The following is a 25,505-nucleotide window of genomic DNA, read 5'->3' as shown; positions in this document are numbered from 1 at the left end:
TGTTACATAATATGAACTGGGACATTGTAATGTAGCACAATATGAAGTGGAGGCATTACAGTGTGACATAATATGAACTGGAGATACTGTGCATGTCATAATGTGAATTGAGGATACTGTGTTCCATAGTGTATACTGGCAGCCCTACAATGTGACATAATGTGAACTAAGGCATTTCTATGTTTCCTAAAATAAACTATGGCACTACTATGGGGCATAAAATTGCTGTGAAGAGGTGTCTCTCTAGAAGCATTGGCACAGGAATCTCTTCAAAATGTTGCTATGGGGCCCACAAGCTCTGGCTATGCCTCTGGTATACAGTAAGTGTCCACTCACAAACTTAAGCTGGGTACACACTAGACAATTTTTTTAACAAACAAAACATCGTTACGACAATCAACCAGTGTGAACGCACAATGGGCCTAATTCAGACCTGATGGTAGCAGCAAATTTGTTAGCAGATGGGAAAAACCATGTGCACTGCAGGGGGGGGGGTAGATATAACGTGCACAGAGAGTTATATTTGGGTGGGTTATATTTTTCTGTGCAGGGTAAATACTGGCTGCTTTATTTTTACACTGCAATTTAGATTTCAGTTTTAACACACCCCACCCAAATCTAACTCTCTCTGCACATGTTATACTGTATCTGTCCCCCTGCAGTGCACATGGGGGGTCATTCCGAGTTGTTCGCTCGCAAGCGGATTTTAGCAGATTTGCTCATGCTAAGCCGCCGCCTACTGGGAGTGAATCTTAGCATCTTAAAATTGCGAACGATGTATTCGCAATATTGCGATTACACACCTCGTAGCAGTTTCTGAGTAGCTCCAGACTTACTCGGCATCTGCGATCAGTTCAGTGCTTGTCGTTCCTGGTTTGACGTCACAAACACACCCAGCGTTCGCCCAGACACTCCCCCGTTTCTCCGGCCACACCTGCGTTTTTTCCGGAAACGGTAGCGTTTTTTCCCACACGCCCTTAAAACGGCCTGTTTCCGCCCAGTAACACCCATTTCCTGTCAATCACATTACAAATCGCCAGAACGAAGAAAATGCCGTGAGTAAAATTCCTAACTGCATAGCAAATTTACTTGGCGCAGTCGCAGTGCGGACATTGCGCATGCGCATTAAGCGGAAAATCGCTGCGATGCGAAGATTTTTACCGAGCGAACAACTCGGAATGACCCCTACGGTTTTGCCCATCTGCTAACAAATTTGCTGCTCCGATAAAGTCTGAATTAGGCACAATATCACTAATGACGCACTGGCATCCACCAGCACTAGTTTTGTCTATTACATTGACGTAAATAATTTGAATTGGTCCTGAACCACCAATCCAAGGCACTCCTGCAAGTGTCCCTGTGTGCCACGGCACACAGTTTGGGGACCACTGGCCTAGTGTGTACACAGCTTTAGAACTGACATTTATATTGACTTGACCTAGGATCAGTTATTTAAATCATATATAATTACCAAGCCTTTTACGACAATTTGTTAATTGATCCAATGTTAATTCAGGGAAGACATCAGGGAATCGTCCCCGATGTCCAAGGTTTTATCAAAAGAAAGAAAGGACTGCCTGTTCATTTGAAGAGAAGCGCGTCAGGGACACAGATTGCTTTGACTTCTCATTGCACTTAACACACGAGATGCCAATCATCTGCTCCATCATCCAGCTATTAGTACCTACTTATGAGAGGATCTCCACTGTGCCACATATCTATGATAGGGCTTCCATCACAATGTCCATTTCATTAGGAGCTAAAGAACCTCAGGGGAGATGTATGAAGAAGTTATAAAAGTTCTGTAAATGCATGGCCCTGCTTCACCCATTATCGAGGAAAAGCAGTGGCAATTACCAATGGCATGTATAAAGAGGGAGAGTGTAAACTAACCTCTCCACCAAATCACATTATCCCTCTTTCAGCCTGTGAAACTGCACATGCGCCAGTCACCCCAGAGGCACCCACAGCTTTATTGAAGAGAAAAACAAAACAATTTATTGTGTTTTGTAAACGCAATCCCTTGCTACATATTTATACAGCCTGGGACAGTGCTATGTGACCCTGGCATTTTAATAGGATCAATAGCGTATACATGGGGTGGTCTGGTGGGAAGCAGCTAGCTTCCTGACAGACGTGATGCCGGCGGTCGATATACCGATTCCAGGATAACGAAGTAGGAGGCAATGCCGGTGCCAAGATACCACTGCTGCACGGGATGCCACATTACCGACAGCTGGCATCTCGATCGTCCGAACAGCGGGACGCGCTGGCATCCTGCCGTGGGGGGGGGGGGGGGGGTTAGGTTTAGGCAGAAGAAGAGGGTATAAGGTTAGGCTGCAGGGCTGGGAAGGTTAGTGTTAGGGACCTAGGTGGGAGGGTTAGGCACACAGAAGGGGAGGTTAGGGTTGGGCATCAAGCAGGGAGTGTTAGGTTTAGGCAGCTGGGAAGGGAGGGTTAGGCACAAAGCGGAGAGGGTTAGGGTTATGCACCACCGGGGGAGGGGGGTTAGGCAGCCACAAGGGAGGATTAGGTTAGGCTAGGGGGCAGAGGAGGGTTAGGGGGCATACTGGGGGGCTGTCGGGATTCTGATGGACGGGATGCCGCTGTTGGTATTCTAACCGCCAGCATCCCGTCCATCAGCAAATCATACTGATCCCGGACTGGTAACTGCAGCACACAACATGTGCAGTTACTGATTTGGCAGCTATCACCCCTTCATACATCCAACACCTCATCTCTTCTGGTTACATTGGATTCATATCCCAGCTTAGCTACAGACTTCTGCTACTACTGTTATATGTCCAGCTGTAATCTTGAGTGGTTGCTGCAGCTTTGTAATCACCACAGTTCCAATGCAATTTCAGGTTGACTTTATATACCACTGGAAAATCCAAACTACCATAACACATTATGTCAACCTAGACTTAATTTTAATATAATAACAGAAGAAGGTTTGACTTCCTTAAGTTGACTTATACAGGTTGATTTTCACATGTTATAAACCATATGTTCTGGCCAATGGCGTAGCTACCATAGGTGCAGGCAGTGCAGCTGCTATGGGGCCCAGAGCTGAGAAGGGAACACCTTCCCTTTTGAAGTTACATGTGTTATATACATTTTGCGCCATTGGGTGGTAAGTAGGGGTCCTTTCAAACTTTTTCCTTGGGGCCTGCAATATATCTAGGTATGCCCCTGGTCTGTCGAAGTCAGAAAATATCACAACACATACATTGCGTACAAACACCACATAGATGGCCTCCGTGTGCGTACGTGTTCGGCTGTGATTGCACATGTTCGCAAATTGCGTATGGTCGCTCCCGCGGTCCTGCGCATTAGAGTGTGGTATGAGTAATTACAGTGGAATTTGTACTCTCATGGAAAAGCCACAAAGACAATCATAAATCTAATCTATATATTTGATAAATCCCACACTGTCTGCTTTTTCTTCTAAATAGCATGAAGATCGGTCACACATAAATTAAAACTCCCAGAGACTAAAATATAATGGCCTTATTTACACTAAGCTTTGAAATTCTATGAAGAAGGCAAACACCTTTGTTTACTAGGATAGCCAAGATTCTATTTAAAACAATAAGTACTGGATTGTCATTGTCTCACCTGACGACAAAAACAAACGAAGAGACAATACCCAGGAACCGAAGCTGTTAGAAACTCAATTAACAATAGCTAACCAAAACACAAACCAGACATTTAGAAATCCAAGATATTAACATTCACAGTCTAAACTCTTGGAGATGTATGTGTTTGTGTATATATATATATATATATATATGCATATATATATAATTCCTAACAAATTGTAATAGCAGGAGTATGTGTGTGTGTATATATATATATATGTATATGGATGTATGTGGATATATGTATATCTTGAGGATGGAAATAGATAATCATATCATGTGTGGGATCATATTGTTCAGAGTCACGTAAACATTAATATGGTGGGAATAAGAACATTATTATATATTACCACATTAAGTTATTAATAATACCAGATTTATGTATGATTAATGTGATGGGTTTAACTGGTCATGGGGCGGGAACTCAGATGCAAACAACAGAAACCACATCTCAAGTCCTAGCCAACGCTAACTTCTTGAGCTTACCAATGATCCCCGGTGCACAGGATATGTCCCACCCCCAAACCAATGGAAGAAGAGCACACAGTGTCTATTGTATTATGTTTTGATCTACTGTATAAAGAGCCAGCTGCAGGCCAGGTCACTATCACAGACTCTGAAGGTCATCACCCGTGATGACTGAGGACCGGACCGGGAAGCGCAGGCGAAACCAAAAGTATGTAACATTGACTGTAGCCATTATTCTATTGTATTGTATTGCTTTGTGATTGTAACCCCCTTTCAGTAATAATATGCTGTGGTGTCGGAACCCAGCAGTTTAATTACAATCTGGTGTCGTGTCTTCCTTTCCCTGCTAAGGTTTAAAGTGTATTATTATCGAATTGCATAGCTGTTAAGGGTTTGCGGTGTATCTCTGGGTGTGTACGCGCTGTGTGTACTTTGTACCGTCAGCGCGGCGTTTGTATGCAAAGTCCGTACACAGTACGGGACTCTTTACGCTAATAGCGTAAAGAGTACGTAGAGTGTGTATTAAGTATAGTGGCCGCAGCGGCTCCATGGTAAAGTGTATTTAAAGTGTGTTTAAGGTATAGCTTTCATCCCTGTATATAAATCAGCATTCTCAGGTCCTTCTCATTGTAGGGTGGTATAAAATGAACTGGAGGGCATTTTAATGTTATATAACATGAACCGGGGCACTGTAATGAGGCACAATATGAACGGGGAGCACTATATATCATAATATGAATTGGGGGTACTGTGCGGCATAATGTGTACTGGCAGCTCTGAAATGTAACATAGGGTAAACTTAAGCACTACTGCGATTCATAAAAGAAACTAGGGCACTACTATGGGGCATAACATTAAATAAGGCTCTACTATGGTTCAAAAAGTGAACTAGGGCACCATTATACAGCATAAAATTAACAACTGGTGCAGAGAAGTGTCTATCTAGAAGCACTGGGACAGGGGCTCCTTCAAAATGTTGCTATGGGGCCCACAAATCTCTGGCCACGCCCCTGGATCCAGCATTGTGTAACTAAGTGGGTATGCAACCTTATTTTATGTATTGATTGCCAGAGGCGTAATTAGGGTTTTTGGAGCACAGGGCAAGACTAGGAATGTTCCCCCCCCCCCTAAAAAAAATGGCTATAAAGAAACTGTGTGTGCGCACCGCAGGTGCGCCCCCAAAAATGGGCATGGTCACATACCATAAGGGGCGTGGTCACTGGAAATGGGGCGTGTCAGTGCCACCTGTTTCACGTCACACTGGGAGCATTCTTTTCAATTCAACACGCACCTTACTTGTATGATGGTTTCTCACAAGATGGAACCTCTGAAGAAATGTATCCTCTAAGGCAATCAACATCTTCAGTTGTCATTCACTATTCATGTAGGAGATAACATCATCCAGAAGATGCCTGATTGTGTAGGAATATTAACAAGCTCAGCATCATACATCAGCGGTTCAACAAGACTCACACACTATCATCTCCCCCTTGTGTCATCTCTCAGTCACACCATCACCTCCCCCTGCATCATCTCTCAGCCACACCATCACCTCCTCCTGCAACGTCTCTCAGCACACCATCACCTTCCCCCACGCGTCATCACTCAGCACACCATCATCTTCCCCTGCGTCATTACTCAGCACACCATTACCTTCCCCTGCAACGTCATTCAGCACGCCATCGTACTCTGTCTCAGTGTGTGTCCCCCACACACACACTTCTAACCCCTTCTTTCGTGTCACCACCCCCCTTGTAATCCTATCACTGTGACATCTCTCCCATTCCTCACCCCCTTACCATCTGGGAGGCAGGAGCTCGGATCCATGAGCAGTTGGTCACTGTGTGCGAGGTCCCGCTCTGACAGGCAACATAGGCACATCATGTACCGCAGCAAACCCCTCCCCCTTCATAGACAGACAGGATAACACCATCAACCCCCTTACTTAGAGTAGCACCATCTTTGCCCCTAGCTACCCCCCTCTCCTCCATAGACAGACACAGTACCAACATTCTCCCCCTCCCCATAGACAGACACACCATCAAACCCCCCTGCCCCCGTCCTGTATAGACGGACAGTACATGGGCACCGTCATTCCCCCTGGTCAAACTTTGTACTGACACACCGCTATTAAGAGTACCGAAGTGCAGGCATCTCCCCAGCACCGAACCCAGGTCTCAGCTAGGGTGTGGCCTCCATCATACGGTTACAGGGGACGCTGGAGGAGGGGAGGAGACTCTGGCCCAAAGCAGCAGCATACACAGCACAGGGACGGAGCCCCCGGCCAGAAGCAGCGGCACAGGGACAGAGCCCTCGGCCAGCAGCAGCACTATAGCACAATATAGCCGAAATGGAAGCTGAGCCCAGGCCAGAGCAGCACATGACACAGGGTTCTCACTCCTCGCAGCTAGTGGTGACCGCAGCTGCAGCAACTTCCTGCAGCAGCATGTTAGCCCCGGTAGCTGGAGAAGCAGATAATAGATGCTGCTGGAGAGTGTGCACTGCATATAGTGGTAACCCCGCCATCGCCCCAAGTAAGGGGCTACAACCTGCTGCTGCTGTTCCCTCCTCTATGATGGGGAGAGCCCCGAAGAGCACTGGCATGTCAGTCACTCACCAGGAGGACGGAGCTCCTGACAGCCTTGGACACGGAGTCAACCTCGGACTTCTAAGTCAGTGACATGCTGCTGGCCGGAAGTTATAAGGAGTGCCTCTCACCTCTTACAGCACATCGCGAGAGCAGCCTGAGAGGAGCTCCACCCCTCACGCTGTGTGCGCGCATGTGCTCAAACGCCGGCAAGCACCACGTCCACGGGTCTAGCTTGGCGGCGCAGTGGGAGGGCAGCAGCAGCACAATGACGGAGGTGGGCGGAGCAGTTATGATGCCCTGGCCAGCGGCGCCCCCTGCTGCTGGGCCTGCCACAACGCCCAGGGCACGTGCCCTGCTCGACCCCCCTTAGTTACGCCTCTGTTGATTGCAGTCAATATAATTATGTTGTTACAATACATTTTTATAATTATAGCTTTGGGAATATATCATTACATGTTAAGTGATTTTTTAGTGCAGATACTTTCTTATCAAATGAATGTTCATGAATTTATTGCAGCTTTTGGTCTATTTCGTGCACATTGTTAAAGTACCCCATGACATTTTGGAGTGGGGTGTCACAAATTAGAATTTAGAGTGACAGCTACTTACAGGTATGTCTATGACTTTTCTAGACAGCAACTCTGGTTTCTTTTGTCCAGAACCTGAAAGAAACAAAATGAGTTAAACACAATTTGTCATCTTACTGGTTCCCAGCCAGCCTTTTATTGTGCCCTACCTGGAGCAATGCAATGTCTCTTCTGATTTACACTTTAAATATGATACATTTACTCTTATTTGCGAGTAGGCAACATTTTCCCTCACAGGAGACTAATACTCACTGATTTAGAAGTAACAGCTATTTCAAACTAACTGCTAATGTCAAAGGGTTAACTTATCGGCTTTGTAAGCCAAGGCAATCCTTAACAAATAATAATACACATTTAAAGCTCAGCTGGAACAGTAATTAACCCAAATCAGAAAGGCTATTCTCCTAGAGACACAATTAGAGGAGATACAATTTTGGATTAGGTAAAGGATAGCTAAACGTCTATCCCCTCATCAGAATATCTCTGTGCATTGACAGTACAAGTTCCAAAGGATCAGAACCCTGCAGCACTCATTAACATTTCCCTCATTGGATATTAACATAGCTGAATACCATTAACTTGTACAACTGATACGGTAACTGGGCAACCAAGCCCCAGAATTACAGTGTTATCTTGCATTTAGGACTGGGTTAAATCAATGACTTGGCAGCAGTGACAAAAATTGAAACCACAAGTTACCCACTTAGAGGAATTTCTCTGCGGATATGAAGCATTCTCGTGAAACCGAAGGGCTACTAAACCTAAGATTTTACATATGTTGATCCAATACAAATACCTATTTTGCAGCTGATGCGGAGTTGAATGTATGCCTGTATTGGGACTGTATTCTATGTGGTTTTTGCACTGCGCATGCTCCAGAACAGAGTATTGGATATTGGACTACAGAATTACAGAGTCAAATGTCCACTTGTAAGTTTTAGGCATAACTGTAACTGTCTGTACCAGGGCGTTCTCATGTATGCAATGTTCAGGGAGACTGTGCCAAAGAAACTGCATGCTATAGAGAGCTGGACGGAAAAGAAAATACAGCTGCTTCCAGGCATATAATTTGTACATAAGATAAGGCTGGTGTCAGTGAGCACGGTGCACTGATGATAACAAGGATAAAGCCAAGCGTATGGATAGGGGTGGTCTACCCGCAGATATGTACAAAGGCAAATACTGTACATGTGTAAGAGGTACGGGGGTGGAGCCCTGCGAAATGAACTCACTTGCCACTCTTACGTACCTCCCGCCTCCCAGACGGCACTGGAACACATCCCTGACACAGACAAGAACTTCCTGGGGTGATCTGAAAAGAATGGGAGACACGTTACACAGGGGGTGGCCTCCACTGGGCTCAGTGAATGGTCATCATTGGCACTTGCGGGCCTCAGACTGGGTGCTCCCGTAGTGGTGCAGAGCACCAGGCGCGACCCTGAACGAAAACGCCCAAAAGTAAGGTGGGGGGAAAAGGGGCAACATACAAACAAGGAACACACACGAAATACAATTATGCTCACCAGCTATCCCCTCGGGTCCCTGCTAGACGACTGGCCCTTCTTCTTCGCTCATGTAATAGAACACACAGTGCAGCCCACGGGACGTGGCACCGCTTGCGCGATACGACGGAGAGACACTTATGTAGAGGTTATGACACAATACAGTTATACTGTTTCCACCATGTGATACTCACCAGCACGTAACTTCCACCAACCTACCTTTCATGAGGACCTGGCTGGGGGGAGAACATCAGTACTTACCACAGTCTACCTTTGATGGGGGTCTGACTGTACATCCTATACCTAGGGGTCTAGTGGCCTAGGGCCGGATCCAGAGATACTGTACCATGGCCTAGCGCCGACTTACCACATCTGCGGAAGCCACCCAGATCCACACTGAGGAAGCCGCCGAGCGTTTACAGGCGGAGAAACGCGTCTCATTGTTTTTACCCACCTATGATCAGCATACCACGAGTCTACCTCAAAACGCTGGGAAGAATTCTAAAGGAACTTTTATCATCGCTATAAGCAAAAGCAATTGCATATATCTTTGCATGTCAATCTATAAGCAATTAATTGGCTGCTGCCATATACTGAACCAGTTCTGAATATCAGCTGAGCTGCATGAACTTTTACTATTGCCTTAAGGAAAGCATGTTTATTTCCCTGTAGATCAATTTATGAACAACTAACCCACTACTGATGTGTATTAAATCAGCGACACTTTCTAAATAAAAAGGAGCAGCTATCAAAATCATATACTAATTCACCTGGAAGTTCTAAGTGTTGTGGTCAGTAGAGTGTGGATCTGGGAACTTAATTATACACCCTGACCAATAAATAAGGAATTGTAACAGCTGCTTTCTAATATAGCAACAATCTATAAAAAAAAGCTTCCACCTTAAGCTGAATGAGTAATCTAATATCAATTTAGAGGCTGGAGACCTCTACAGCATTGGAAGGAAACAGTTTGTTGCATTTGTATCGAATTGTCTCAGTGGTGTATTGAAAAATCAAGTATACAGAGCAGAGCTATTGTATTATATTATATATATTATTGATGTATTATTGTTTTATTGGCTTGAATTTTAATAAAATATATACCAGTGATATGTGGAATTAGATTTATAGGTAGGGGAAAAGGGCTATTTTAGCTAAATCTAGATAAAATTAATGAATAAAAGCATTTTATTAAAGAAATCTATTAGCGCTGTCTGTTTTTCCTTTTTTTTTGAGCATATTGTACTGAGGGGGTAGAGAAGTCCCCCTATCTACAGTGAGCTGCTTGCAGATTTCTTTGATTACTTGTTTGATTGATCCTTTGGAAACGGTATAGCATAAACATACGTATTAATTATTAATTGTCAACTAGCGCTAAGGGGCCACTTTATTGTGTCTTTTGTCTGTTGGCAGCCTGTAAAAGCTCTTTTGCCACGCCTGCCGCCCTACAGGACTTCTGGCGCCTTCGTCTTCTATCTTCAGTCTTCAGGAGCCCTTCTCCGCTCCCTCCTGGCTGACGAACTGAGCCCTTGCGCCCGGTGCTGGCTAGTATAAGCCAGTGCCTGGGGGTAGGGCTATGACACAGCAAGCCGGCATTGGCTTGCCGCCGCCACTCCTGATTGGCCGCCAGCTCGTGAGCCGTTTTTGGCTCACAGCTGGCGCCAAATTTGAAATGTGATGCTGTGATTGGTGGAACCCGTGTCCTCGAGGATGCAGATCCGCCGCCATCACCCACGTGAAGCGGCGGTGGTGATTCACTGCCGACCCCATGACCGCTGCCGAACTCTGCAGCCATTTGGGCAGGTGGGGGCTGGACCAGACCTGGTCCAGGTCCTCAGTGCTGCCTGGTGTCACTGCTGGATCTTGCCCCATGGGACGGCGTCAGGATCCCTCCAGACCCCTGCCCATCCCAGGCAAGGAGGCACAGGGCACATAGTAGCAGGGCCAGTGACCGCACGAGTACACTGGACCCTGCTATACATGCATGTATGGCCTGATTCATAGGTGGCTGTCTGAGGTATCGATATTGCATCTTCGGTAGCAGCAGATCTGAGAAGTTATGCAAATGCTGCAGTTGCTGTCTTGTGTAGTGAGATGCAGACCACTGCCTTCACAGATTTGCTGCAATGTCAGGAAATCATCAGGAACATCACGTGTACCATCGGACATCATAGCAACCCTAACATTGCCAAGAATATCCACCACAACTAAACTATCGAGCCCAGTGAATTTGTGTAATGAAGACATAGTTGCTGGCTTCAGCATGTCCCAAAATGGAGGCGACATGTTTTTAACCGCTCCCCGTCACCACCCACAAATGCCTGCAGTCTGTTAATCAAGCTGCATCTAGATCTGCACTGTGATGACTTTCAAAAGACCATTGCGTGACTTGCTGAGTACAGCTCCAATGCATGCACAGGGCAGAAAACATTGGTTATTTGTGACCAAATAGTCCCTTGCATGCAATGTGGGAGCAATCACAGCCTGCTTGTGTTAATCTTTGGGAGATATGACTAGTTAACGTTCCCATATCCCTTCAAAGCCAAAAAGGCCCTTCATCTTGTGGCACATTCACATAATAGGTAATAACAATGGCAAATTAATTCACTATTATATAATAGCCCAGATCTGTGACTCTGTGACTGTGTGTATAACAATGGGCGTTGCTAAGAGCTCTCATTGGGTTAGCAGCAGGCCTAGCACACTCAGTCCACAGCTGATTGGGCGAGAAACGTCCTCCCACACAGGTTACATCCAATGGGAGGCTCTGCCCTTTGGCTGCTGTGTGTTCCCAGAGCAGGAGTAACAATGGGGCTGATGGAGCTGCAGCTCCAGGCTCACAAACCAAAATAGGCCCACTGCATCTGCAGCAACATACCCTCCAACAATTTACACATAAACATTGCTACAAATTCCAAAAGGGGGCATGGCTACGGGTACAGTGGCGTGACCACGCCCCTTTTACTATACTTTCAATGGAAGTTTGGAGAGCCAAAATTCGATACAGACCATAAAAAAGGTACTGTACCTGCCCCCTCAGGAATCAACAATCCCCACTCCCTAGCCGTGGCGCAGGTGGAACAAAAGCTGCTGCGGCCACCGGCATAGATGTGTATGAAAGCGGCGCAGCGGAAGGCTTTCATAGCCCTTCCTGCGCCGCATACTCTCTGAGCCCCGGAGCCTCCTCTGCGCGTGATGTCCCAAAAGTGCCTCCCCACCACAGCCACACTCATAGGCCCTTAGGCCCTGACTCCGCAAGATGGCTAATGTAATGGATAGAGTGGGTGATAGAGTGGGTGATATCGCGGAGGGTAATGTCTGGACACTGCATCAATGTAAAAGAGAGTGCTGTGAACAGCACTCTCACCTTTTACATTGATTCAGCCAGTCAGTCAGTTCTGCCAGCCAGTCACTATTTTTAGCGCCAGTGTCCCAACGCGCCGCATTACAGGGAAGCAGACGCACTAAATAAACTGCAGCTCTTAGCAGCCCTTAGCGCCTGTGCATTCTGCATTCCCCTCCCCCACCCGTGGCACCCCCGGACCCCCTCCCCCATCCGCACCTGCCACTCCTTCAACCACAGCACCTACTAGGTGATTCATCAGGCCCTGTGTGCGCTGTTCACGCCATTGCAAGGTGCTACGATCCCTTAACCATCGCACGCCCTTTGTCAGTGCAATATTTAACCACTCACACAATTATGATTGGAGGTAATACTCCATATAAGTGGCGTAGCCCCTTACAACAATGTGAAGAGCACCCGTAGGACGTGATGAATCACCTAGTTCATTATTATGTTTTTTAAAGTAATATGTGCCAAGTAGCTATGGCAGACATGTCAAGAGACATCTTACCACACTGCCATGTACTGCATAAGCTGCATGTAAAATCAGGAGGTATTGGGGCTGTTATGTCAATGTTTGGAATGCCGCCGGACAGAAACCGTCCGTGGCATCCCGATGGTTAAAATCCCGCCAGGGGTTGGGCAAGTATGCTACCCCCCCCCCCCCGCAACCCTCCCTTACCGCAGCCTAAACCTAATCCTCCCCCCTGCAGCCTAACCCTAAACCTCCCTGGTGGTGCCTAAACCTAACCCCCCTTTCCCACAGCCTAAACCTAACCCCCCACGCAGCCTAGCCCTCCCTGTGGGTGCCTAAACCTAAACCCCACCTCCGCGCAGCCTAAACCTAACACCCCCTTTCCACATCCTAACACTAACTCTCCCCCCACGGCCTAAACCTAACCTTCCCCCCACCTCTGCAGCTTACCTCTCCGGCAGACCAGCAGTCACTCATTCGGGGTCCCCGCTGTTGTGCCGGAGCTGGGATTGTTTTATCATTTGGGTAGCCGACTCACCAACTGTGTCAACCACCACCAGCTCCATGTCCTGTGTCCCTCCAGCAGCTTACCTGCCTCTGTGTCCCTCCAGCCACCTCTCATTTTGTCTTCAGCATGCACAGAGCCTGCTCCTCTTCGTGACTCTGCTTCACTTAAGTGGCAGTGATGGCATGACATCACATATACCGTGCTGGAAAAAGAAACTGCTGGGACCTGATGAGGGAACAAACAGCGTCTGACAGAGACAGCATGTGTAAGTACTAGGAGGGGTATGCCGCATGTGGAGGAGGACCATGGAGCCACCAGAACCTTTGGAAGGGGGTGGTGGCTGCATCTCATCAGTGACATCTATTTACTTACGTGGTAGGGTTGGCGTTTCTGTTGGAATTACTGTGCAGGGCTGTGGAGGAGGTGAAACTAGTTCCACCTACCATCACAGGTGGTGGAACTCAGTTCAACCCCATTCCCCCCCACACCACCCTTTAACCACTGTATTTAAACAATAATGACAAACAAACGCCTCCTAGTGCAATATATCAAAATTCTCTAGGGAATCAAACACCTTGTGGTGATATATAACACACGTACCAAAAGTGGCAGCAAAATTTGTTTTAGTTGTTTGCCTTAAAACGCTTTGGCCACAACTTGCCCAGTGAACGGCTTCAATGCTCAGTTGTAGCAACACTGGACCATGGAGAAACAGATGAAGTAGATATTAAATGAATGTATAAAAAAAATGTTTAATTGTGATATATCCAAACATACATTTAAGTTAAAAACATGGAAATTATCCGATGGAGAATCAATCAGTAATCCTTGGGAAGGAAGCAGCACAAGGAGTCCCTCAACACGTTTCGTCCCATCAAGTACAGATGGGTCCACATTTATCTTGACCTTTAATAGGATTAACTGAGACTGGCCAGTCAGACTTAATCCCCTCTTTTAATGACTTAGGCCCTCTTTCCGAGTTGTCCGCTCGCTAGCTGCTTTTAGCAGCAGTGCAAACGCTAAGCCGCCACCCTCTGGGAGTGTATCTTAGCTTAGCAGAAGTGCGAACGAAAGGATCGCAGTGCTGCTCCAAAAAAAATTGTGCAGTTTCAGAGTAACTGCAGATCTACTTCTACCTTGCGATCACTTCAGACTATTTAGTTCCTGTTTTGACGTCACAAACACGCCCTGTGTTCGGCCAGCCACTCCCGCGTTTCCCCAGCCACTCCAGCGTTTTTATCTGGCACGCCTGCGTTTTTACACACACTCCCCGAAAACGGTCAGTTACCACCCAGAAACACCCACTTCCTGTCAATCACTCAACGATCAGCAGTGTGACTGAAAAGCATTGCTAGAGCTTGTGTAAAACTGCATCGGCTTTTGTGAAAGTACGTCGCGCGTGCGCACCAAAAGCATGCACAGAAGTGCCGATTTACAGCCTGATCGCTGCGCTACGAACAACGACAGCTAGCGATCAACTCGGAATGACCCCCTTAATCCCCTGCTGTATTGTTCCCTGTATTGTATTGCAGCTTAGAACAATAGATGAAGGGTTTTTGCTAATGAGTCATGTTGTGACTAGGCGCAGAAAACTAGTCAAGATAACGGTGGACCCATCTGTATCTAGGACTTCATCAGCAGGATGTTTTACCAGTCAGCCTGAGATCCCTTATATACCTTACCTAATGATTGAGAGGAAGCAGATGTGACAAGCTGCCTCATATAGGAAATAATAAGATTTTACTCACCGGTAAATCTATTTCTCGTAGTCCGTAGTGGATGCTGGGGACTCCGTAAGGACCATGGGGAATAGACGGGCTCCGCAGGAGACATGGGCACTCTAAGAAAGATTTAGTACTACTGGTGTGCACTGGCTCCTCCCTCTATGCCCCTCCTCCAGACCTCAGTTAAGGAAACTGTGCCCGGAAGAGCTGACATTACAAGGAAAGGATTTTGGAATCCAGGGTAAGACTCATACCAGCCACACCAATCACACCGTAAAACTTGTGAGAAACTTACCCAGTCAACAGTATGAACAACAACAGAGCATCAAACAATGGATGCCAACATAACATAACCCTTTATTAAGCAATAACTATATACACGTATTTCAGAAAGTCCGCACTTGGGACGGGCGCCCAGCATCCACTACGGACTACGAGAAATAGATTTACTGGTGAGTAAAATCTTATTTTCTCTAACGTCCTAGTGGATGCTGGGGACTCCGTAAGGACCATGGGGATTATACCAAAGCTCCCAAACGGGCGGGAGAGTGCAGCACCGAATGGGCAAACACAAGGTCCTCCTCAGCCAGGGTATCAAACTTGTAGAACTTAGCAAATGTGTTTGAACCCGACCAAGTAGCTGCTCGGCAAAGCTGTAATGCCGAGACCCCTCGGGCAGCCGCCCAAGAAGAGCCCACTTTCCTTGTGGAATGGGCTTTCACTGATTTTGGATGCGGCAATCTAGCCGCAGAATGAGCCTGCTGAATCGTGTTACAGATCCAGCGAGCAATGGTTTGCTTTGAAGCAGGAGCACCCAGCTTGTTGGATGCATACAGGATAAACAGCGAGTCAGTCTTCCTGACTCCAGCCGTCCTGGCTACATAGATCTTCAAAGCCCTGACTACATCAAGCAACTTGGAATCCTCCAAGTCATGAGTAGCCGCAGGCACCACAATAGGTTGGTTCAAATGAAAAGATGACACCACCTTCGGCAGAAATTGCGGACGAGTCCGTAATTCTGCCCTGTCCATATGGAAAACCAGATAGGGGCTTTTACATGACAAAGCCGCCAATTCTGACACACGCCTAGCCAGTAAAATGGTATCCTTGTCTAAGGTATCCAGTTCCTCAGACAGATTATCTGTCCATGCTGCTACAGCACTACACATCCTGCCGACGCAATTGCCGGCCTCAGTAGAGTACCTGAATGTGTATAAACAGACTTCAGGATACTTTCCTGCTTCCTATCGGCAGGATCCTTTAGGGAGGCCGTATCCTGTGACGGCAGGGCCACCTTCTTAGATAAGCGTGTCAGAGCTTTATCTACCCTACGGGAGGATTCCCAGCGCATCCTGTCCGTTGGCGGGAAAGGGTACGCCATAAGTAACCTTTTGGAAATCAGCACTTTCCTATCGGGGGAATCCCACGCTTTTTCACATAACTCATTTAACTCATGTGAAGGGGGAAAAGTCACCTCTTGCTTTTTCTCCCCATACATATAAACCCTCTTGTCAGGGACAGGGTTTACCTCTGATATGTGCAATACATCCTTCATTGCTATAATCATGTAGCGGATGGCTTTAGCCATTTTAGGCTGCAATTTTGTATCATCGTCATCGACACTGGTGTCAGAATCCGTGTCGATATCTGTGTCAACAATTTTGGATAGTGGGCGCTTCTGAGACCCTGACGGCCTCTGCGCTGTAGGATCAGGCATGGGCTGAGACCCCGACTGTCCCAAGGCATCAGCTTTATCCAACCTTTTATGCAAGGAGTTTACATTATCATTTAACACCTTCCACATATCCATCCAATCAGGTGTCGGCGCCGTCGGCGGAGACACGTCATTCATCTGCACCTGCTCTGCCTCCACATAGCCCTCCTCGTCAAACGCCCTCCTCGTCAAACATGTCGACACACGCGTACCGACACACCACACACACAGGGGATGCTCTATATGAGGACAGGACCCCCACAAGGCCTTTTGGAGAGACAGAGAGAGAGTATGCCAGCACACACCCCAGCGCTATATGACCCAGGAATCACACAGTAACTTAGTGTTTACCCAGTAGCTGCTGTATATATGATTAATGCGCTAAATTTATGTGCCCCCCCTCTCTTTTTACCCTTTTTCTACCGTGAGTCTGCAGGGGAGAGCCTGGGGAGCTTCCTCTCAGCGGAGCTGTGGAGAGAAAATGGCGCTGGTGAGTGCTGAGGACGAAGGCCCCGCCCCCTCAGCGGCGGGCTTTTGTTCCGCGATTTTGTATAAAATTAATGGCGGGGGCTCATGCATATTACAGTGCCCAGCTGTATATATGCTGCTTTTTTGCCAGGAGGTAATCAATTGCTGCCCAGGGCGCCCCCCCCTGTGCCCTGCACCCTACAGTGACCGGAGTGTGTGGGTTAGTGTGGGCGCAATGGCGCACAGCTGCAGTGCTGTGCGCTACCTCATATGAAAACAGGAGTCTTCTGCCGCCGATTTTGACGTCTTCTTGCTTCAACCCGCCGGCTTCTGTCTTCTGGCTTTGCGAGGGGGACGGAAGCGGCTCCGGGAACGGACGACCAAGGTTAGGTTCCTGTGTTCGATCCCTCTGGAGCTAATGGTGTCCAGTAGCCTAAGAAGCGCAACCTAGCCGCAGTTAGTAGGTTTGCTTCTCTCCCCTCAGTCCCACGTAGCAGAGAGTCTGTTGCCAGCAGAAGCTCTCTGAAAATAAAAAAACGAACTAAAATACTTTCTTATTAGCAAGCTCAGGAGAGCTCACTAAAATGCACCCAGCTCTGTCCGGGCACAGATTCTAACTGAGGTCTGGAGGAGGGGCATAGAGGGAGGAGCCAGTGCACACCAGTAGTACTAAATCTTTCTTAGAGTGCCCAGTCTCCTGCGGAGCCCGTCTATTCCCCATGGTCCTTACGGAGTCCCCAGCATCCACTAGGACGTTAGAGAAAATCTCATTTCCAGCAACCAAATACTCTATAGCTATTGATTTAATGCCCCAAGTAAGAGGTAATCTCCTATATAATAGCCCTGTGATTCTGTGCCTGGGTCTCTAACGCTGGACGTGGCTAGGAGCTCTCATTGGGTTAGTGGCAGGTCTATCACACCCAGTCCACAGCTGATTGGGCGAGAAACGTCCTCCCACACAGGTTACATCCAATGGGAGGCTCTGCCCTTTGCCTGCTGTGTTTTCACAGGGCAGGATTAGCAATGGGACTGATGGAGCTGCAGCTCCAGCCCCACACCCCAAAATAGGCCCACTGCCTCTGCAGCAACACACCCTCCAACACTTTATACATAAACATTGATGTGAATCGAAAAGGGGGCGTGGCCACGGCCACGGGTACAGTGACTTGGCAACGCCCCCTTTCCTATACTTTCAATGGAAGCTTGGAGAGTCAAAAATCGGTACAGACCATAAAAAAAGGGACTGTACCTGCCAAAAAGGTGCAGCTGGAGGGTATGCCACTGCATCTGCAGCAAGTCTCTGCACTGTAGATAGGGGAAAAAACAATCCTTTTACTGCAGCGTCCTATGGGGGTCATTCCAAGTTGATCGCTAGCTGCATTTGTTCGCTGTGCAGCGATCAGGCAAAACTCGGCACTTCTGCGCATGCATATGCAGCGCAATGCGCACGTGCAGCGTACTATTACAACGAACGATGCCGTTTTACACAGAGTCTAGCGATGCTTTGCAGTCGCACAGGCAGCCGCAGAGTGACTGACAGGAAGAGGGCGTTTCTGGGTGTCAACTGCCCGTTTTCAGGGAGTGTTCAGAAAAACGCAGGCGTGGCTGGCCGAACGCAGGGCGTGTTCATGACGTCAAATCAGGAACTGAATGGTCTGAAGTGATCGCAAATGCCGAGTAGGTCTGAAGCTACTCTGAAACTGCACATAATATTTTTGTACCCGCTCTCCGATCCCTTCGTTCGCACTTCTGCTAAGCTAAAATACACTCCCAGTGGGCGGCGGCATAGCGTTTGCACGGCTGCTAAAAACTGCTAGCGAGCGATCAACTCGGAATGACCACCAATGTCTTGCTGCCAGTCCACCTGCCCCCTCCGGCATCAACAATCCCCACTCCCTAGCAGCGCCACAGGTGGAACAAAAGCTGCTGCGGCCACCGGCATAGATGTGTATGAAAGCGGCGCAGCGGAGGGCTTTCATAGGCCTCCCTGCGCCGCATACTCTCTGAGCCCCGGATCCTGCTCTGCGTGTGATGTCACAGAAGTGCCTCCCCGCCACAGCCGCACCTAGATCCCCAGAGGCCCTGACTCCGTAACACAGCACCTGGCCTGCCGGCCTGGAAGCCCCGAGATTGTTAATGTAACGGATAGAGAGGGTGATATCGCGGAGGGTAATGTCTGGACGCTGAATCAAAGTAAAAGGTGACAGTGCTGTGCAGTGCAGTGGGTGTGCAGTCAGGGCCGTTGCTAGAGTGTTCGGCGCCCCCCTGCAAACTATAAATTTGCACCCTTGCATACTTTACAAATGCACAGTGCACATAATGACCCCTGCAGTAGAGACACTTACACATGTAATGCCCCCTGTACCAGAGACGCTTACACATGTAATGCCCCCTGAACCAGTGACGCTTACACATGTCACGCCCCCCTGTACCACTGACGCTTACACAAGTAACACCCCCTGTAGCAGTGACGCTTACACACGTAATGCCCCCTGTAGCAGTGACCAGGGGCGGATCCAGAAGAAAATGATAGGGGGAGCACCATGGAAGGGGAAGTACATTTGCGTGCGGCTTCGGTGCATGTGAGGTGGCGCTTCTTATACAATGCCCACAGTTGTAGCGCTCATTATGCAATGTCCATTGTACTGGTAGTGCCCCTTATATAGACCCCATAGTAGTGGTGCCCCTTATGCAATGCCCGTATTGCCCCCAGTAGTAATGTTGCCTGTAGTAATGCCCACAGTCATATAGTGAGTGTGGCCAATTAAAATGCGACGTGATACACAGACATATGCCCCCAATAGTGCAGTGCCAAATCCACAATTGCCCCCACAGTGCCAGATCCACAATTGCCCCCACAGTGCCAGATCCACAAATGCCCCCACAGTGCCCCCACAGTGCCAGATCCAAAAATGCCCCTACAGTGCCTGATCCAAAAATGCCCCTACAGTGCCAGATCCAAAAATGCCCCCACAGTGTCAGGTATACAAATGCCCCCACAGTGCCAGGTAAACAATTGCCCTCACAGTGCCAGGTGAACAATTGCCCCCACAGTGCCAGGTATACAATTGCCCTCACAGTGCCAGGTATACAAATGCCCCCACAGCAGGTATACAAATGCCCCCACAGCGGTTCTGCAGCTGCTTACCGCTGCTGCTGCTGCTTCTCTGCCCGGCTGGCTCTGAGGGTGTCAGGAGGAGAGCGCGGCTATGTCTGGCGGCGTGTAGGACTTCAAACTAGCCGCCAGTTCGTGAGCCAATCAGAGCTCGCGGACCGGCGGCTCCTGACTGGCTGCCGGTCCGCGAGCTCTGATTGGCTCACGAACCGGCGGCTGGTTTGAAGTCCGCAACACGCCGCCAGATAGCCGCGCTCTCCTCCTGACAGCTGAGGCACGCTGCCGCCGGACTGAGCGGCAGCGTGTCTCAGTGACACAAGCGGGGGGGGGCACAAATGACAGGGGGGGCACGGGCCCGAGTGCCCCCCCCCCCTGGATCCACCACTGGCAGTGACGCTTACACACGTAACGCCCTCTGTACCAGTGCCGCATTAGACACGTAACGCCCCCTGTACCAGTGCCGCTTACACACGTAACGTCCCCTGTACCAGTGACGCTTACACACGTAACGCCCCCTCTACCAGTACCGCTTACACACATAACGCCCTCTGTACCAGTGCCGCTTACACACGTAACGCCCCCTGTAGCAGTGATGCTTACATACGTAACGCCCCCTGTACCAGTGCCGCTTACACACGTAACGCCCCCCCCCCCCGTACCAGTGACGCTTACACACATTATGCAGCAGTCACACATACACACACACACACACACACAACAGACACATATATATATACAAACACACACACATACATACTGTACATACATTACACACATACACAGTCACACATATATACAGTATACACAGACACTGTATATACACACACACACTCACTCTTTCCAGACACTTATCTAATGAAGTCTGGCTGGCCGAAGCTGTAGCAGCTCAGCCTCCTACTGCAGCATGGTCCCGTGTATCTCATCCCCTTACTCCCATCTAGCTGCGCCCACTTTGGCTCCTTCCCGGCCACTGAATATCACACAGGGGAGGGGAGGGGGGAGAGGAGGTTTTGTGCTGACGGCGCCGAGGGGGAGAGGAGGCTTTGTGCTGCCGGCACCGAGGGGGAGAAAAGGTTTTGTGCTTCCGATGCCGCTGCATGTGTGACAGTAGCCGGCAGCAGCAGGGATAGCAGCAGAAGCTCAGCACAGGGATGCAGAGCAGGGAGAACGTCTCTGCTTCCTGGTGCTTCCCTGCACTGCATCCCTTTGCTGAGCGGCTTGCGCCGGACCTGTGTGCAGGCACTCTCACCTTTTACATTGATTGAGCCAGTCACTCAGTTCTGCTAGCCAGTCACTATTGTTAGCTCCAGTGTCCCAACGTGCCACATTACAGGGAAGTACACGCACTAAATAAACTACAGCTCCCAGCAGCCCTTAGCGCCGAAGCATTCCGGCCCTTAGGGATGCTGGGAACTGTAGTTTATTGAGTGCATCTTCTTCCCTGTAATGCGGCGCATTGGGACACCGGCGCTAACAATAGTGACTTGCTGCTGTGCGAGTCTCCGGGAGAGCCACTGCCAAAGGGAGGACAGCAGCTTCGCTGCTGACAGGAAAAGAAGCAGAATAAGCATTACTCCCCCCTCCCCCACTCACAGTACCTCCGGGCCCCATCCGTGGCACCCCCACACACCCCCTCCAGCACCAGCGGTAACTCTGGGGCCCCTCCCCCACCTGCAGCAACCCCGCCCCTCCCGCCGCACCACCGCATCCGCCCCTCCCCCACCCAGGCCACCCCCACAACTGCTCCTCCACCACCCGCAGTGGCTCCGGACCACAACCCGTGGCACCAAAGCACCCTCCCCCACCTGTGGTACCACCGCACCAGCCCCTCCCCCACCTGCGGCACCACCGCAACCGCCCCTCCCGCGGCACCCTAGGGTCCCATCCGCATCTTCCCCGCACCCGCCACTCCCCCAACCAAAGCACCTTCTAGGTGATTAATCAGGCTCTGCGTGCACTGTTCACGCCGTTGCAAGGGGCTTCGACCCCTTAACCTTTGTCCGTGCAATATTTAACCACTCACACAATTATGATTGGATGTAATACTCCATATAATAAAAATATTGCACGCCACAAGGGTGTGCAAGAGTTAAGGGTGCGTAGCCCCTTACGACGGTGTGAAGAGCACCCGTAGGGCGCGATGAATCACCTAGTATATACTATAAGGAAAAACATCCTTTCTGATTTAGCCTTTTACAAAATATACATAATAAAAAACTCCTAGAACAGCGATTAGTGAAATAATAAAACACCATATTAATAAATCACATGATGTACAGAATATAAACATTAGATAAAAGTTGAGCCGGAATCCCACTCCACTATGGCCGCTCAAGCGGAAGTGTGGCCTCTACCGTATTCGTTTAATATAAGTTCGCCACTCACAAGATGGCCGTGGAGTGGAAGTGACACTTTCCCATGAAGTATTGGAGAACGAATTGACAGAATAGGAGAGTAGTGGGTTAAACCTCAGCTAGTCTGGGGGCAGGACGGTAAGGCATTATGGGAGTTTTATGGTTAGCCAATAGGAATGAATGTTGGGTGTAGGTGGAATGGGTTCTTAAGCATGGGAAAGGGGCTGGGTCAGCCTCTTCTGCTTTTGTCCTGGTGAGGGTGAATGCTCTTCCCCCCTTTGTCTCCTTGCTGTGCTGCTTGCCATTGTTGAATTTAGGTGTGCTGCTGCTGTGACAGTGTACTTTATACTGTGCTCCTCTGTCCCCATTACCTTGGATTAACTTGTGGCCTGCCATGCCCCGTCCCCGCCGCTCCTCTGGACCCCCTGCCCGCTACATTGATGCGGCTCCTGCTCGGGAGCCAGTGCCCCGGGCCGGAGCACTTTGCTCACGGCCGGGGCTGAGCCTGCTGGCGCTGCTGTGGGCGCCCGTCCACGGGTTCGCGCGTCCGCCCCTTCGCCGGCCAGGCCGCAGGTGCCGGGGGATCGCTCCTGCGCGGTGGCGACTGGCGAGGGACAGGGCGTGCGCGTGTTCCCTGCGCCCTCCACCGCTGAGAGTCACCGGCGGCTCCCCAGAGAATGAGGGGACTGCATGTAGGGATGGGGCCAGTGGCTCTTACACTGGCCGTCCCTTACGCCAGGCGGGTTCTGTTTCGCGGGCGTGCGCGCGCTCCCGTGGGGCTGCTGGACTCCCTGGGCACTCTCCCCGCTCTAGCGGGGGGGGGGGGGGGCTCCCGGGGGCATTTGGTGGTGTCGGCACGGGGCCAGAGGGGGGGGGGGGTGATGTCTGGAGGCGGGGGTCAGCGGTTTCTCCCAGGGGGCGAGGCCAGTGGGGGCCGGGGCGGCGCTGTGGCTCGTGGTTCACCACAGGAGAGAACAGGGGTTCTTAGGGCTGCTAGCGCCAGTCCCAGGCGGGGCCGGCATGACGACGCGGTTGGAGCCATCCCTGCTTCGGACCCGGGGGGACCACTGGAGCTATGGCTGCGGCTCCGGATCCCTCCGCCATTGCGGCGGCAATGTCGGCCATGACGGCGGCGTTTGCACCGTTTTTGGCGACTTTGTCCTCGGGAGGCGTTTCCATGGTTTCCGCTTCGGTCGACGCGGCCGTTGTCCCGGGTGCTTCTGGCCCCGCCATGGCGCAGTTTCTACAGGCGTGTCGCAGTCTGGGCTCCACCGCTGCGTTGCTGGGTAGCGCTACCCCATCGCCCGCAGGGGTGTCTGCTTTCATTACCGCCGGGGGGGCTTAGGCTCCAGGCGCGGTTGTCCCTTCTTTTTCAGGTGCGGATCCGGATGGCGATCAGGACGAGGAGCCGGTCGTGGTCGACGTTTCGCCTTCCGGAAGCGGGCCTGCCGGTGAGTGGGACGACGATACAGTTGCTATGTCGCTGGGGTCCTCTTCTTCCTCGTACGGTAGTACATCAAGTAGATCTTCTTCTTCGTCGTGCCAGTCTGCGGTTAGTAGCACCGCGAAGGCTAGGAAGCGGGCTATCAAGTACGCGCGGCGTGAGGCGCGGCACCGGGATAAGCGGTCTCGGAAGAGTAGTAGTTCTCGTCGGGAAAGGAGGAGGCGTAATTTGCCGGGCGTGGTGCGCTGCGAGTACACGGCAGTCTTGCGAGGGTTGCGTGAGAGTTGCAGGAGGAAGATTAGACGGGGGGAATACGTAAGGTAAGGAAGCGCTTGCGAAGGGCGGTATTGGGGCGGAGGCCTTCCGCTCGTATGACAACTGGTTGGCGGGTTTCTGTGTCTTCGCGGCGTGCTACTTGGAGGATCGCCCTGGTGAACACATGAACGTCATCAGGTATATTCACCTCGTGCATGACATGCAGCGTCAGTCTAAGGACGATTCGTGGCTGCATTATGACAAGCAGTTCCGTCAGAAGCACGATTGCCTGCACATCATTGACTTTGGATGCAAAGATGTGGAGGTATGGCTTCGGATCACGCGAGCGCAGGATATGAAGCTGGTGACTAAGGGGGCGTCGGTGGCGCAGGCTGTGGTGGCGAGTCAGTTTCGGCCTGCGGTTGAGGCTCCGCCGCGCCGCCCTTGGACCGCGGCCCGTTCTCCGCAGCAGGCGCTGGCGAAGGGGAAGTGTTTCGCGTTCAACAATGCCACGTGACCCCTTGGGCAACGGTGTCGTTTTCGCCACCTTTGCTTACGATGTAACGGATCCCACCCTGCTTCCAATTGCTTCCGCACGGAGCGGCCCGGGTGCCAGGGCGGCCGCGGGCCCAGCCGGAAAAACTACTGGGGGGGCTTGCCGCTAGTTAGGGCGCCGACCCCGGTTCGTTTGGGGGCCATGCTAAAATGGTTGGGGTGGTACCCAAACACAGACGACGCAAGATTTCTGCGGGAGGGTTTTGCGTCGGGTTTTCGTTTACCAGTGGTGGGGGAGGTTTTAATTTGGGCCGCCAGGAACCTGCAGTCTGCTCAGGATTTCCCCAACGTGCTTCGGGAAAAGGTTGAGCAGGAGGTTCGCCTGGGGAGAATGGCGGGCCCCTTTGCGCTGCCGCCTGTCGAGGATTTGGTTATTTCCCCGGTGGGGGTCGTGCCCAAAAAGGCTCCGGGTAAGTTCTGGCTCATTCAGCATCTGTCTTATCCATCTGGGTCCTTGGTGAACGCTGCAATTTCGCCGGAATATTATTCGGTGGTGAATCAGTCCTTTGAGGATGCTCTGGGTATGGTCCGGGGCTGTGGCCCCGGGGCCCTCATGGCTAAACTGGATGTTGAATCGGCTTTTCGCTTGCTCCCTTTGCACCCGGAGTCGTTTCGATTCATGGGTTTCCGCGTCGGGGAGGAATACTTTGTAGACAAGTGTCTGCCTATGGGGTGTTCCGTTTCGTGTGCCTTTTTCTAAAAGTTCAGCACCTTTTTACATTGGTGTGTGGAGTTTTCTTGCGGAGGTAGCGGGATTGC

Source organism: Pseudophryne corroboree, chromosome 2 (assembly GCF_028390025.1).
Source record: "Pseudophryne corroboree isolate aPseCor3 chromosome 2, aPseCor3.hap2, whole genome shotgun sequence".
In the NCBI taxonomy this organism is placed as follows: domain Eukaryota; kingdom Metazoa; phylum Chordata; class Amphibia; order Anura; family Myobatrachidae; genus Pseudophryne; species Pseudophryne corroboree.
The sequence above is the reverse complement of the archived record's forward strand: the minus strand, read 5'-3'. Positions refer to the sequence as shown.